This window comes from Sitophilus oryzae, unplaced genomic scaffold (genome assembly GCF_002938485.1).
Source record: "Sitophilus oryzae breed Bouriz unplaced genomic scaffold, Soryzae_2.0 scaffold_1974_pilon_pilon, whole genome shotgun sequence".
Classification (NCBI taxonomy): Eukaryota; Metazoa; Arthropoda; class Insecta; order Coleoptera; family Curculionidae; genus Sitophilus; species Sitophilus oryzae.
In genome coordinates this window covers 2646937-2661598 of record NW_022146695.1, presented here as the reverse complement: position 1 = coordinate 2661598, position 14662 = coordinate 2646937, and the positions used below count along the sequence as shown (strand labels likewise).

The following is a 14662-nucleotide window of genomic DNA, read 5'->3' as shown; positions in this document are numbered from 1 at the left end:
GACAGGTTCTTTATTATTTAGTGAGCCCTCGGAAGTAATTCGAGGTAGGTTCATTTTGTTTATAAGATCTTGTTTGGTTTTAAACAAGAGTTTCATATTTTTAGGGTCCAAGGTACGGACTGTGTCCAAGGTACGGATAGTGCCTTATGTACAGACATTATCTTAAGTACAGATGTCCTGTGGACGAGTGTCCCCAGTAAGAACGATTTTTTCTTACATCTAAGTGCCACAGCGTGGATGTAGCTTGAGTCCCATGCTGCTTCACTCCCATTTCTAAGCCTAGTCAGTAGCTACGGCTGTAAGGATTCATGGTGTCCTCAATCTGGCTCCTTTTGTTGTTTTGACCAACAGGATCGCCGACAGACACTGCAGAGATGCTAGACCACCTCACGCTGCTACTGTTTGAAGCAAGGTTACATAAAAGAACAGCTAAGTGTATATTTAAGTTCTAGTTTTACATTTAACATCTAAAACATATTCAGTCTTAAACAATAACGTACATCTTAAGTAATATCGTACAGACTATGTTCAGTGGTTAGATTGTTAAGAACATTCATGTCGATATAATCTTTTAAATATAATTTAGATCTTAGGTTTCATTGCATTACGTCTTGTAATGGTATTACTTTTATAGATATTATTGCACTATTTTAATAGATGGATAATCAAACATAGATTCTAGAATCTACAGGTTGTAACATCTTCGATTTAGCATCATATGGAATATATTAAATTAATTAAAGTAATGCTACATTTCATATTTTCTCTTAAACTTTACATGTCCTGTATTTTATCGTAGTTGTTTTCATTGATATTTAGTACGACTCTTACCACCGCTTTCTTTGACATATAACCACTGTATATTTACTAGAACTCTACAATGTCATGTATCAGCAAAGAACGTCATGAATAAATATTGTCATTAGTTTTAAGTATTATACAACTGTGTTTTCTTTCTCTGTACATGCCTGGCGCCCAATATCTATATATCTTTTGTTAATTATTACTGATTAATTTTCTCTCTAGTGAAATGCCTTATCCACGACTGCTCTCCGATGAAAAGCTGCCGTTCGCAGTGGTAGTGGTTTAAAAAAACGCTACAGTCTGTTGTGCAGTTACTCTAGCAGATATGGTTTTAAGTCCATAAGCTGGATCTCTGCCATGATCAATTAAGGCAGCAATTAGTAAATACTTCAGTACTTAAAATTATCTCTACTAGAGTAAACGCCAATAAACATTAATAATATGACTTGTCAATCACAGTGACAGTATACACTGTTTTATAAGTGTGTTGGTGAGGAAAAAGCAATGCTCAAATTGCTGTAGCGTTACTGTCTTAAAAAGCCCAAATATCTCAAATAAAAATACAGCTATTGAGATAGGTAGTAGACTAAATTTACGAGAAAGAAAACGCAGAAAAGTTCCAGTGTTCTAAAAATTTAAGGAAAAAATCTTTTTTTTAATTTTTAATTAAAATAACTCAATTATTTTGAAATTACTTGAAAAACGGTTAAGAGAAAATATGTTTCTTTTATAGAGATCTACCAGCCCTGAAAATATTTGCACTTATTTAAAACTCTCCCTGTATATTGCTTTTCCCCTGTTCTTGATACGAAATAGACTTGAAAAATTCCATAATTGATTTAGGAGCGTCCACAAATTCCTCTGCACCATCATAAATAACCACCTTTGCTGTTCGCTTCCATCAGACAGGCTCAAGAGAATAAATTTCAATTCTATGTACGCAACATACGTCGGTTCGTGTAAAGCCCAAGGGCGAGAATCAATAACAATATTGTTTTTCTCTGTACTTTATCACGTTTCGCAGTTGCGGAGTTCCATAAATCGAACAAATAGTATTAATGTTTAAAATCAGGATATTCCAGTTTTTTTGATTCCTGATTTTTAGGCTGGTATCGAAACACCGCTAGAATACGGTTCACGATCGATTATGATTCTTATTAGAACGCAAAAGTTATTTAAAAAAAGTTATAGTTCATTAAATACCCATTCTGAATAATACAAAATTTTAGGCGAAAGTATAACTTTAACGCCTCTTGAAAAGAGTCTACAACTTTTGCATAAAATCATCTGGGGTGATAATACTCGTATCTGTCCTTTTCAAAATTTGAATGGGATTTCCTATTCCCGTGTTTCGATGCGTCACATGGTATAAGATATAACACAAAAATTTCTATAGGCTTGCTGCATTTCAGTTGATTTCAAAAAATTCCGACCGTAGCGCTGTATACGGCAGAAATCAGAAATTCTCGCTATATATTTCACGGTCACTGATAGTGGTTACTGTTCCCAGTCACTTAGTCCCGGTTACTGTTCATGTTGCTCGCATTAAAATAATATTGAAGTGCAGTCGGAATTTGTTGAAATCAACGGAAATGCACCAAGCCTATACTTCTAAACAAAAACAAATGTAGACTAAATAATAAATATTACAAAATAAGCTTATAGAAAAACTCATCAATCCGCTACATTTCAAATTGAAATGTGTCAATTGAAACGTCAATCAGAACTGTCAAAAATGGGGGGTTCATCATCATGTCGAATGCATAAATAGCATTATACTCCTTCCTTAATCCTTATATTCCAAGCATTAACCGAATAATCTGATTTTCAGAGTGCCAGATCTCAATTAATATTTTACGCTAGCATTGAGGAAATATCGAAATAGCAACATCATCCTTCTACACCCCAAAACCCAAGAGAAGGTCGCAATCGTATCGAATGATAGAGCTATGGCGGAGCTATATTAATGAATTTCCTAGTAGCGGTTTCACCGTTTCCGGAAAATGCTCTATTCTCCAGAGTCTGCCCGTCCTCGCTCGACACCTATCGATCTGAAAGCCTGGAAAAACGCTTTTTAACGCACGTACAATGTTACGAATACGCCAACAGGTTTTCTTCTTTGTGGAAAAGATAATGTTTGTATTAGAAATCGCTTTTAAATGCGTTGATGTTTAGACTCATGACTTAGGGCGCGGTGGGGTAAAAATGGGACATTTTACATATCTTTTTATTTTTTTCCCATTAAAAAAACCTTAAAGTAAATAAAAAAATTCCTAAAGTGGGTAAAATTTCACGGGAAATTACATTATATTCACCAAATGTCATAAAAACAAGTATTTCTTTAATAAAAAAAAATAAATCTCTGTCTCATTTTTTTCCTGTCGTTGGGGCAAAAATAAGACATGCTTGGGAAAAAATGAGACAGGGTGTAAAACGAAGGTTTCCATCATATTATTCGATCTGGGGAAAGACTGATACAGGTAAGTATAAAAATAAGACACACAACATTTTGTGAATTATTAATTTGTACTGTTTTAATTTCAAAAAATGGGAAAAATCTCATAATACTGTTTAACAAAACAAGTCAAAGTAAACTAATAAGTAAATTCTACTTAAAAAATAGAACGTAGGGTAAGTATAATAAAACATTTAGCTAATTAACAGAAAACTTTTGAAAGTCTATCGGAAAAGCAAGCTTTTGGGACATTCTAGCGGTTCCTCCTTGGCAACTAGGGGAGGGTAATTTCATTACAATATCGTCTTTGTCCACATTATAATTTTCAGGCACGGTGGGAAATACAAATTTGTTCACTTGTCGACGCATATACGATACGCAGTACTCACTTCCCTTGATATTTTCTACTAACGCAACGTAATGTACCAGTTTCTTTTTTGTAGCAAACTTTATTAAAACATAGTCTCCGGAATGTATCTCATTTGAGCAGGTGTCAAATTCGTTATCTGAATTGGATTCAACTAGATCAGCTAACGTCATATCATCCACATCACTTTCGTCTTGAAGAATAATGCCTTCGGCTTCACTTTCTGAGGAAGAACTTGGAACTCGATCTATTTTTTGAATATTTTTCTTTTGTACCTTTTTTGTTTGAACTCTACCTTTTTGAATGACTTCTTTTTGTTTAATGCTTTCTAAATATTCAGCACTCGTAAGAACCGCAGAGTTTGAATTAATCTTACGTCTTGTCTTAGTCTCAGGATTTGTTTTATTGATTTTGGCAAGCAAAATTTCTTCGAACGTGGTGGACGATGAAGCTGTGCCCGCGATTGAAATATTTGATGTGGATGCCAAATTAATTTCATTTATTATCTGGTTTTCCTCGGGTTCTGTTATCTTTTCTTCTCCCTCTCTGTGTTTATCTTCTCTATTAGGTTCTTCAACTGTTTCAATTTCAGCCTCTTCGGCATTTAAATTATACATACTACTATTTAGTACAGTATCTCGTTGTGCACATTCGTTATATCTTTTTAGCTTCACTTCATTAAGTCTTTCTTTTGGGTATTTTTCCTTAGAACAGGGATACAGACCAGTAGTTTCAAACGATCGTTTTATGACATCTCGTGAAATTCCCTCATTCCATAGTTCACAGATCATATTTGCAAACTCACATTTGGTGAGCTTCCTTTGGTTTAATCTTTGCCACTCTATAAGTTTTTGATTCCATTTTAATTTTAAAGGTCCAAAACAGCATTTGTCTAATGGTTGCAAAAGGTCAGTCGCATGTGGTGGTAGTTTAAATAAGGTAATGTTATTCTGGATGGCAAGCTCTAGGTCCCTGTAGCCAAGTGAGAAACATGCCCGTCCATTATAACAAGAAGGGGTCTTTGCTGGACCATCTTGCAGAACTTTTGAAACCAAGAATTAAAACCGCTGTTGTCATCCATCCCTTGTCGGATACAGCATAGCATGTATTTTCAATGTCTTGCGTTCCTTTCCAAGTGCTCCATAAATTTTGTCCTTGATATATTATTAAGGGCGGCAAGAGATCACCGTTTGCCGAAATGCAGGCCATTGTTGTAACATTTTCTTTTCCGGAACCTTCGATACTCCGATGAACCCTTTGTCCTATCCAAAACAAGTGGATTAGATTAAAAAATAGTTTAAGTATTACAATCCTAACTTACCTATCGCTGAGACACCCTTTACTCTACCGGGATCTAAATTAAAACTAGTTTCGTCTAGATTAAATATATGTGAGGGTTTATCTTGTAATCCCAGTTTCTTAATTGTTTCCCCAAGTTTATCATAAAAGGAATAGATGATAAAGGGGTCACTGGTTGCAGTTCTTCGGCACTTTTCCAACTGTTCCATCTTTTTTTGACTTAGTCCATTCCTTTTGCAGAACGTCCGAAACCAGTCATCTCCGGGTTTTCCATTATTAAAAACGGTTTTTAAATTATTTTCATTGACGTAAGTTTGAACAACACGTTTAATTTCTTCTTTGGATACAGCAAATCCCCATTTAGCCATCACGGTGATCTTTTGGGTTAGATCAGCTTCTTGATCCACTGATAAGGCTTGCTTTCTACCTTGTTTCGACTTATTTTTGTTGTTAAGCGACCTACTAAGCTTGGACTTGTCGATTCTAAATTGTCGTGCTGCCTCTCTTACCCCAAGCTTCCCTTGTTTAACAAGATTTATGGCTTCTTCTAAGTCTTTTGCTGTATATTTTTTTAATTTAGGAACGTATGTTCTAGGCATTTTGAAAACAATTCCAGTTATCCTAGAATAATAATAAGTTACTAGTAGAAAACGCAAATTTTACCTGTCTCATTTTTACTCCAACAGGTGTCTCACATTTACCCCCACACAAGTCTCAATTTTACCCCAGAATAATTTTACGAGCGCTCGGGTCAGGTATCAAAGAAAGACTGTTGCACATGGTTCCAACGCATCACAAGACAAACACAACAATATTCCGACTTTAAACGAGTCGCTCCGACAATTTAGGCTGCCGTGGCGGGAAAAGTTAGCGCCTTTTATTTGAAAGTTTTATGAGTGTTTTTTGTGATTCCTTCAAATACATCATGTTTGATATTTTCTGTGCCATAATTGTTTAAATTTAATATAGGCATGCTCAACTTAAAAGAAGACTTAACTTTTTTACTTAATCAGAGTTTAGAAAAAGATGTTTAATAATAGAAAAAACTCACTGTCTCATTTTTACCTCAAATTTTTACTGTCTCATTTTTGCACCGCCGCGCCCTATGACGTTAGATTTAAACTTTAACTGCGACGTCGAATAAACGTTGTCTTGTAACCTTTTTTGCTTAAGTGATATTTAGGTGATTCGGACAACGTAGTTACAATGTTGGGCAATAAAGAGTTTTCCGACGTCACTTGCAGGACCTATTCCAACGTTATGCAAACGTCGTCTGATTTACTAATTCCAGCGTTGTTTAGATTTCCTTATTCTTAAGTTGGTAGGACGTCGAGCCATTACCTTTTTGCAACTGTATTGAATCATAACCTTAAATCTTAAATTTTCACTTCATTGTTCTGTTCAGTCAGACAGATCAGTGCTGTTTTTGTTTTTATAAAAACAAAAACTTAATTAAAATGGGACATAAGAAAGGTACATATAAAACTAAATTTAAATATACATCGACATATTACCGATATCCACTCCCTCGTTTATTTAGAATATAGAGGGCGGCACAAGCTAGACTCTAGGATGACTAAATTAGGCAATCTTGCGACTAGTATACTACCTGTTAAGGCTGAACTGCGACTTTATTAGTCCAGGTATGCGACTACTCGAACTACTCCATCTTAATCTCCAAAACAACAAAGTGAAAGCCGCAATGTTGTTGAATAAGAAAATGTTTCGTTCCTAAAATAGCAATTCCTGCTTTTTGAATACATTAACTTGAAATATGTGACCCTAAACAACACGCGGAAACAATTTTTTCGACTGCGAATAAATTATTCTCATTTTACTAAAAAAAAAATCAAGAAATTTTTTAAAACTTTTTTAAGGCCCATTAGTATTTTTCAAAGTAGAAACAATACATTTTTTTTGCGTTTAACTTTTTTGCCTTGAGTAACGAGTTACAGATTCGGTTAAAGTATTTCGATAATTATGATCTTCAAACATCCTCCACACTTAAATACTTTTGTTTTGTTTTCCTTTACTGCCATCTGGCATATGTCTCTAACTAAATCATAAAAATAATATTTTTACTATAATTATCCCAATTTAAGGTAAAACGCGACTTACACGCCATATTATTATAGTTTTGTATTTCTGTGAATTAGGATTTTAAACAACTTTGCAGTTTGTACTTAATTAGGCTGCTAGCCAACGTAGGTATCCAACGTCGTTTCGACCCAAAAGTTATTCTCCAAACTAGTGCAGACTAGGGTTGGCACGAGGTTGTGTCGACGTTGCGCCCCGACGTTTGGTCGCGTGACACAACGTTGTCCCGACGTCCAAATGCTGCTTGGGATACTCTACTATTTATGCCGTTTATAGTGTACAGCATCTAATTAAGGTGCAATAATATTCCAAAATAAAATTATACCAGCCTGTCTAAATTTTCCAATAGCAGAAACTAAGCACTGAAAGGTGCAGAGCTGAGCAGGGTAAACTCCAAGAACAACGGTTGTATAAGCAAGATCACAAATCTTGTTGAAAGTTGAAAACTAAGGTGGATTTCTCGATACCATGTGATCACGTGCAAGTTTCTAGTTTTTTACATAACCTCATCAGGTTACTCTTAACTTAAAAATAATGTAAAACATTCAGAAATGAGTTACTAAAAATAAACTACCAAAAAAAACCCTGTGGACAGCATTTAAATGAATATTTATTGATTTTAGGTTATGATAGCTTAGCCCAAAGTGTAATTCACATTCACACCCTCTTATCCAGCAAGCATGGAAGACTAATAAAAATCAGTGGATCAAATCCAGGAATATCCAAATAAAATGAAAATATTGAAGGAATAAGAAAAATTGTGGAAAAACGAGAATAAGTTATCTTACCCAATAACTGGCCACCGACATGGCACACCGAAGTAACATCAAATCTACGAGATTTAGGTAACTTTTGTAATAACCATTAATACTTTCTCAATAATCTCGAAATACTCTACTCAACCTTTAGGGCTCGAACACACTAACGACCAGGTCGCACCGGCCAGGCCGCTGCATGTGCTACCTCTTCTCAGCCATTACTCATCCACTGCAGAATGTAGGCCTCTCTCAGTTTCTTCCACTCGTTTCGATTCTGTGCTCACCTCATCCAGTTCTTACCGGCTACGGTTTGGATATTATCAGTCCATCTTTTAGGAGGTCGGCCGACTGGGCGTTTTGCTAGGCGTGGCTTCCAGCAAAGAAGTCTTTTTGCCCATCTTTCCTCGGACTGTCTAGCCAAGTGTCCTGCCCAAGACCATTTAGAGTTAGCTATCCTCTCTACGATGTCCGTTATCCTCGTCTGTCGGCGAATGTCTTCATTTCTAATGTGGTCGCGAAGACTGATACCCATCATGGCCCTTTCCATAGCTCATTGGCTCACTCGCAACCTGTTCACACTTCGTGCCGTCATCGCCATAGTCTCCCATCCATAGGTCATGACAGGCAAGACGCATTTGTTGTAAACGTCTCTTTTTGGGCTATTTGGGATTTTGCTTTTGAATATAAAGTTAAGTTTACCAAAAGCTGCCCATCCGAGTTTGATCCTTCTAGAAATTTCGGTTGTTTGATTTTCCTTGCCGTGTTTTATGGCATGACCTAGATATATATACTCTTTAACGTTCTCAATCCTTTGTCCATTAACATTAACTTGCTCTTCATTTTTATTTAGGGTTTTAGTTTTAGACAAATTCATTTTTAAACTTACTTGCGCAGATGTGTGGTGAAGTTGTTCGAGCATTGTTTGAAGTTCTTCCAACGATGAGGCCAGGACAACGACATCATCAGCGAAGCGCAAGTGGTTAAGCATCCCACCATCCACCTTAATACCCTTCTTGTCCCAATTCAGCTTCTTAAATACGTCCTCCAGGGCCAGTGTAAAAGTGGGGGAAATAGTATCTCCCTATCGGACTCCTCTTTCCATTTTAATTTTATTTGTGATATTTATGTCATCCAGTTTGATAGTCATTGTAGCTGATTTGTAAATAGATGATATTATGCCCGAGTATCTGTAGTCTATTCTGGCATTTTGTAGGGCATCGAGGATGGCGTGTAGCTCTATAGAGTCGAAAACCTCATAATCCACAAAGGCGACATATATAGGGAAGTTGTATTCAGTGCTTTTCTCTATGAGAGTGTGCCTGAAGGTGATCCACAGTACTATATCCACTTCTAAACCCTGCCTGTTCCGGGGGTTGATAGGTATAATTTTAACAGTTCTGAAACGTAAAAATTGGTAAAACGTAAAAAAACGTGAGATTTGACTGGTCGTCAGTGAGTTAGAGCCCTTAAGTTGAATTAATATAAATAATAAATTCTTATAGGGAAAGACCCGATAACCACACCAATATGGGGATCGGAAGAAAAAGAACAATGATTGACTCCAACCAAACGAACTTCAAAAGATTTTGACAATCCAGAAATGACACTTGAAAACGGAAGTTAGCGGCGTTGCCGTCCAAATAAATAGATATTTTGTGGAAAAATATTACAAAGGTAAATTGAAAAGAAACTGTCAACATTGCGTTACTGCTGTTAAATAAATATAAAAACTATAAAGACATAAACGAGGGCGCGATTTTTAAATTCATTTTTGCCAATTTCTTCTCGGCAGTTGTCAAAAAATGTGGAGTTGCCGACGTTTATTTATTTATTTTCTGACATTATCATTCGTTTTGACACTTTAGTTTTGCGTTACGAATTTTTGGTTTAAATAAATTATGTTCGGATATGTACTATAACCTTAAACATTTTTACTAGCAGACCTTGCACCAGAGCATTGTCCTTTTTAGAACCTCTTTCAGTGCGAAGTGGTATAAAATAGCTTAATAGCCGTAAAAAACTCATCGCAACTTTATTAGAATATTTTGAACGAGAAAGCGGTAGTAATATCCTCTTAATATGTCCCTTAAGTGCTGTTAAGGAGGTGAGTTTTGTTAATGTAAATAATAACTGTTTATATATTTATAATTAATTTATTTTTGTTTCCTAAAATATTTTAGTTAAAAAAATATGCAGAAGTGGGCAACGCTGTGCCGGTCAATCTTAATCACGTGACTAAAAGTTTATTTGATATGAACTATAAATGCTTATTGCACTTACAATGCCCAGTTAGGAGACCTGCTAAAGTTTAGACAGTATATATCTTTGCTTATCTAGGTTTACCGTATATTTTGGCCGTATAGGTTGTCGTTTATTTTAACACCAACTTGACACCTTTTTTTTCGATTATATAGTATTATTAAAGAAATGAATTACTTATAGACATTATATTTTTAGTTAACAATATTTATAAATTTATGTTCTTTTCCATTTTCGGGCTAGGCGTTCCATTACAGGTTGCTCACAAAAATAAATTGTAGTCTATATCGGGCAATTACTCTATTTTTCCGATAATAACAGTTTATATTACAGAGAAAAACTTAATTTATTCTGTGTCGAACGACCGGTTTTAATAAAGAAACAAACATATAATTTATTCTTTGTCGCGTCTTTTATTTTTCTTTTACTCCGTGGCCATGACTAAACGAAATTTATGGAACTTATTATTAATAAAGCATTCAACAATTTGTGGGAAATAGGCGCATAAACGTTCTTAGTAATTCTTACCACATCGCTATTAGAATGAATTCTAGACACGCATATTTTCCAGACATTTAAATTGTTATTTCTTCGGTTTTATTTAAATTATTTGTAGTATGTAGAATGTTTAGGAGGTTACAACGATTTATAACTTATCATACAGTCTCAGAGCTTTGACAAAAGCCAGTATCTGTGACGGCTCCACAAAAGCCAGCTCTCCATCTTCGACATCAACCGTACCAAAGTTTAGTTAAACGAACGGTTGTCATCTCGGCGGACACAGTGAGTGTTCCACACAAGGGGTTCACACAAGGTGTTCGAGGGGACACACAAGGTGTTCTGGTGTTTCCCCATTTTTCCCACACAATCTGCATTCGCCGTAGTTTTGTAGCTTCAATCTACTGAGGTGTTCGTTGAGGACACAGTGTCCTGTTAGAAACCCCTTGATAATCCGAAGATTGTTCTTACTTAAATCAAGAAAAATCTTTGATTTTTCTCGGTCGTAAATTCTGAGGAACTTTTTCGAGTGTCTGTCGACCGTTGGAGGGTTCCCATTCCAGGCGGATGGGGTCTTCCAGGTTGTTCAGTTCCGCTTTAAGTTGATTTCCGCTTAGAAAGCAGAACGGTTCTGGTCCAGTTAGTAGTGTTCGCTCCTTTTCTAGCTAGATCGTTTGCTTTTTCATTCCCTTCTATTTCTTGGTGAGCGAGCAACCAGAGTAGGATGACTTTATTTTCTTTGCCTAATTTGTTTAACTGAATTCTAGACACGCTGTTTGCCGGTCACAATGTCAGACAGAAGGATGATCGATGGAACAAGTGCATCGTAAAATGGAGGCCCTGGGAGAATAGAAGAAGTAGAGGAAGACCCCAGATGAGATGAGCGGATGATCTGAGGAAACATGCAGGCACAAGATGGATGAGCACGGCGACAGAGAGGGAAGAGTGGAAGAGATTGGGGGAGGCCTATGTCCAACGATGGACCGATGAGGCTGAATAGATAGAGATAGATAGAATTTGTTTAACTTCTCTAGGCATTCTTTGACCTACTTCAAATTTATTTGTTTCGTTACTGAGTTGATCGCTTTTAGTGCTGCTTGACTATCGGATAAAATGGCTATTTCCTGTTTTCGATAGTTCCTATCTAAGATAAATTATTGTACGCATCTTTCGATTTCTGCCTATTTCCCGCCAGTTTTATGCATATCATGAGAGCGTTTGTGGCTTTGCTGATAATGTTTCTAACATGCCTGTTCCAGAGAAATTTACTGTCCAGGGTTATTTCCAGATATTTGACTTCCTGCGATGGGGCATTATTTCCTTTCCATCCAGATGGTTTCTTTTCAAGCTTTTTAGACTTCGTTTTCTGGTGAACGGCACTACCGCTGTTTTGTTTGAGTTGATGTTCAGCCCGACAGTCCTGCACCGTCTCTCAGTGATACGGAGTCTTCTTTGGATAACATCATACAGGGTGCCTTACTCATACAGGGTGCGTTAGTCTCAGAATTTATTTTTTTTGGTTGAAGCTTAAAGTTTTTTAAGATTGCACGCGAAATACCCGACCGATTATAATTTATGCACATGTGGAACTGCGGGTTGTAAAGTTTCACGGTCCGGCTAGATGCAAGAGTTAATATAAAATCGTTTTTTCATAAATATCGTAATCTTCGTGTGTTTTTTGTCTTTTCTTCTTCTTTTTTTCTTAAAGTAATGATCAAAAAGGTGAAAACTGGCAACGCTAGAAGCAGTGATACCGTGCCGGTTAGACCCTAGTGTATAGTGCCCTGTTAGTAGGTATACCTACTACAGATATGACAGTATTTCTATCCTGTTATCACTACCGAGATCGGTGAAGTTAGCAACTCATTGAAAGCAGGAATTATAAATACGATCAAGTATTATCAAGTTAAAATAAAATCATTCCTAACCTTGTGTGGGACTGATTACCAGGAATCGATTCGTTCTATTTCAAAAACGATAAGAGTGGCTGGTATAAGATTTGAAGCAGGATGAGGCAGGAATATAGCAGCCAGGGCAGGAACTTATTTCAGCCATCCTGCTTTTACTGTGTTGCTATATGTGACGTCATCAATCAGACTTAAACTTGCTGTATCTTAAAAACAGCAAGTGTTGCTGGGATGAAATTTAGAGCAGGATGCAACAGGGGTATGCAGCGCAAGCAGGAACCAGTTTTGGCGATCCTGCTTCTCATGTGTTGCCAAGTGGGACGTTAGCAACCAAAATAAAAGTAACTATAGCTCAAAATTGGTAGGTGTGGCTGGGTTGAGATTTGAAGCAGGATTGTAGCAGCCCATAATTCCTGCTTTCAATGAGTTACTAACTTCACCGATCTTCACTACCGTGCTCTACAGTAGGGGGAAGTTGCGTTGTTTTAACAACTACAGTTTTGGTACCCATCTCAGCCTCTGCTCTCCGTGTTTCAAGCATTTTTCAAAAGCAGCGAATTATCGTTCTTTTCACACCTCTTGTGTGTAGAGAACACTTTAAATTATTTATGACATCTTATTTATATTATGCCAAGTGGTGACCAGAAATTGGTTCTACATACTTTCATGTGATTTTTTTATCACGATATAACTTATGAAATTTCTTCGAGTGTCAGTCTGTTGGATGATTCCCATTCCAAAGTAAGCATGGAGTTTACTGAAGTTTTTGCTTTTTTAATACCTTTTATCTTTACTGACTATATTTTCTTTGTCTAATTTGTTCAGCTTCTGTAGGCATTTTTTGACCAACTTTGAATTGATTGTTAATCAGGGAAACATCCTGAATATTTTAGATTAGAATCGATCCGAACTATTAATATTAGAGTCCCCCATAAAGATAAAAAATAAGGAAATAAGGAAACCTTATTTGAGATAAATATACATATTTTTGTTTCCCATTTTGTCTTATTACCCAAAAAAAACTTAACGTAATTATCTAAACGACTTTCCCCGTTCATTTTCCGCTCTTGGCCCAATAAAATATCAAAATTTCCACGATATATATGCGAATCGAACAACTAGGGAACTCGGATAACGTCACGAGAAGTTATTTAAGGAGAATGTATTAATTTTGCTTATCGTCGAAAAAGGATTTACGCGTCTTAGTACTTAACCTAATGTCTTCGACGACGGTCTCCCCAGATTTTTAAGCTGTTTACGAAAACGGGAATCGAGAAAAACACTGTATAGTGTGCGCGCACAGCGTCTCGTGTATCCTATTTAAATAAAACGGCTCACGAGCAGATTTAAATCTTGCGCGAGGTGACAACTCAAGCATTTCCCTCGGCTTGGCTTGAAATATTCGGGGAGGGAAATAAGGGAAAAATCGGAATGGCGAGCTCTAAAAGCTCTTCGAAGAGACGAGAGGCAGGAAATAGATGATATTTATTCGAAATATCTGTGAATATCTTTCGGAATATTGTATTGGAGTTGAGAAAAATCGAATAATCCAAATCCAAAAGGTACTAAATACGTGGTTGCTTCTTAGATTCAATTTCTTGAAGTGTTTGTTCAGGGGACAGTGTCCTGTTAAGAACCCCGTGACAATCTGTTGAAGATTGTTCTTACTCAGATCATGAAAAAATTTTGATTTGGTATGGTTTGGTTTGGTGATTGATTTTTCTCTGACGTAGGTTTTGACGAAATTTTATCAAGCTAGATCGTTTACTTTTTCATTGCCTTTTATCCGTTGTTGAGCTGGCACCCAGAGTAGGAGAACTTTATTATTTTACTAGCGTGTACCAGCGACTTCGTTCGCGTCGAATTAATCATTTGTAATGGTGATGATAAAGTAAAGCAAAAATTTCCATTAACACACAAACTGGATAAAATTTTCTCACATTTATGTCAGCATGAGAAAAAACAATATGGCGATATTATGGTAATAACTATAATTAATGGTAATAACTATAATAACTTGGTAATATTTGAGGGGTAGTTTCATCTCGTTGGAATTTGACTTTCGAAAAATCCGTTTGCCAAAAATAAGCTTTTTACGTCAAGCAGTTTAAGTAGAATTGTGGTTAAGAAATTACCCAACTTTTGGAACACCCTGTATGATCTTTTTAAAAAATTTCAAAATATGTAAAAAAACAAATAAATTATGCTTGTCCAGGCG

The 14662-nt window shown here is 36.2% G+C and overlaps 1 protein-coding gene and 1 long non-coding RNA gene across 2 annotated transcripts in view; one reads left to right on the top strand and one right to left on the bottom strand.

Moving 5' to 3' along the window:
• Positions 1–14662, bottom strand: part of LOC115883670 — a 250820-nt gene that overhangs the window by 220886 nt on the left and 15272 nt on the right. The window lies entirely within an intron of this gene.
• Positions 1–14662, top strand: part of LOC115883671 — a 36975-nt gene that overhangs the window by 19834 nt on the left and 2479 nt on the right. The window contains exons 3-4 of the long non-coding RNA XR_004050424.1: positions 7646–7867; positions 9283–9454. This is a non-coding gene — a long non-coding RNA (uncharacterized LOC115883671). The remainder of the gene's footprint in view (positions 1–7645; positions 7868–9282; positions 9455–14662) is intronic.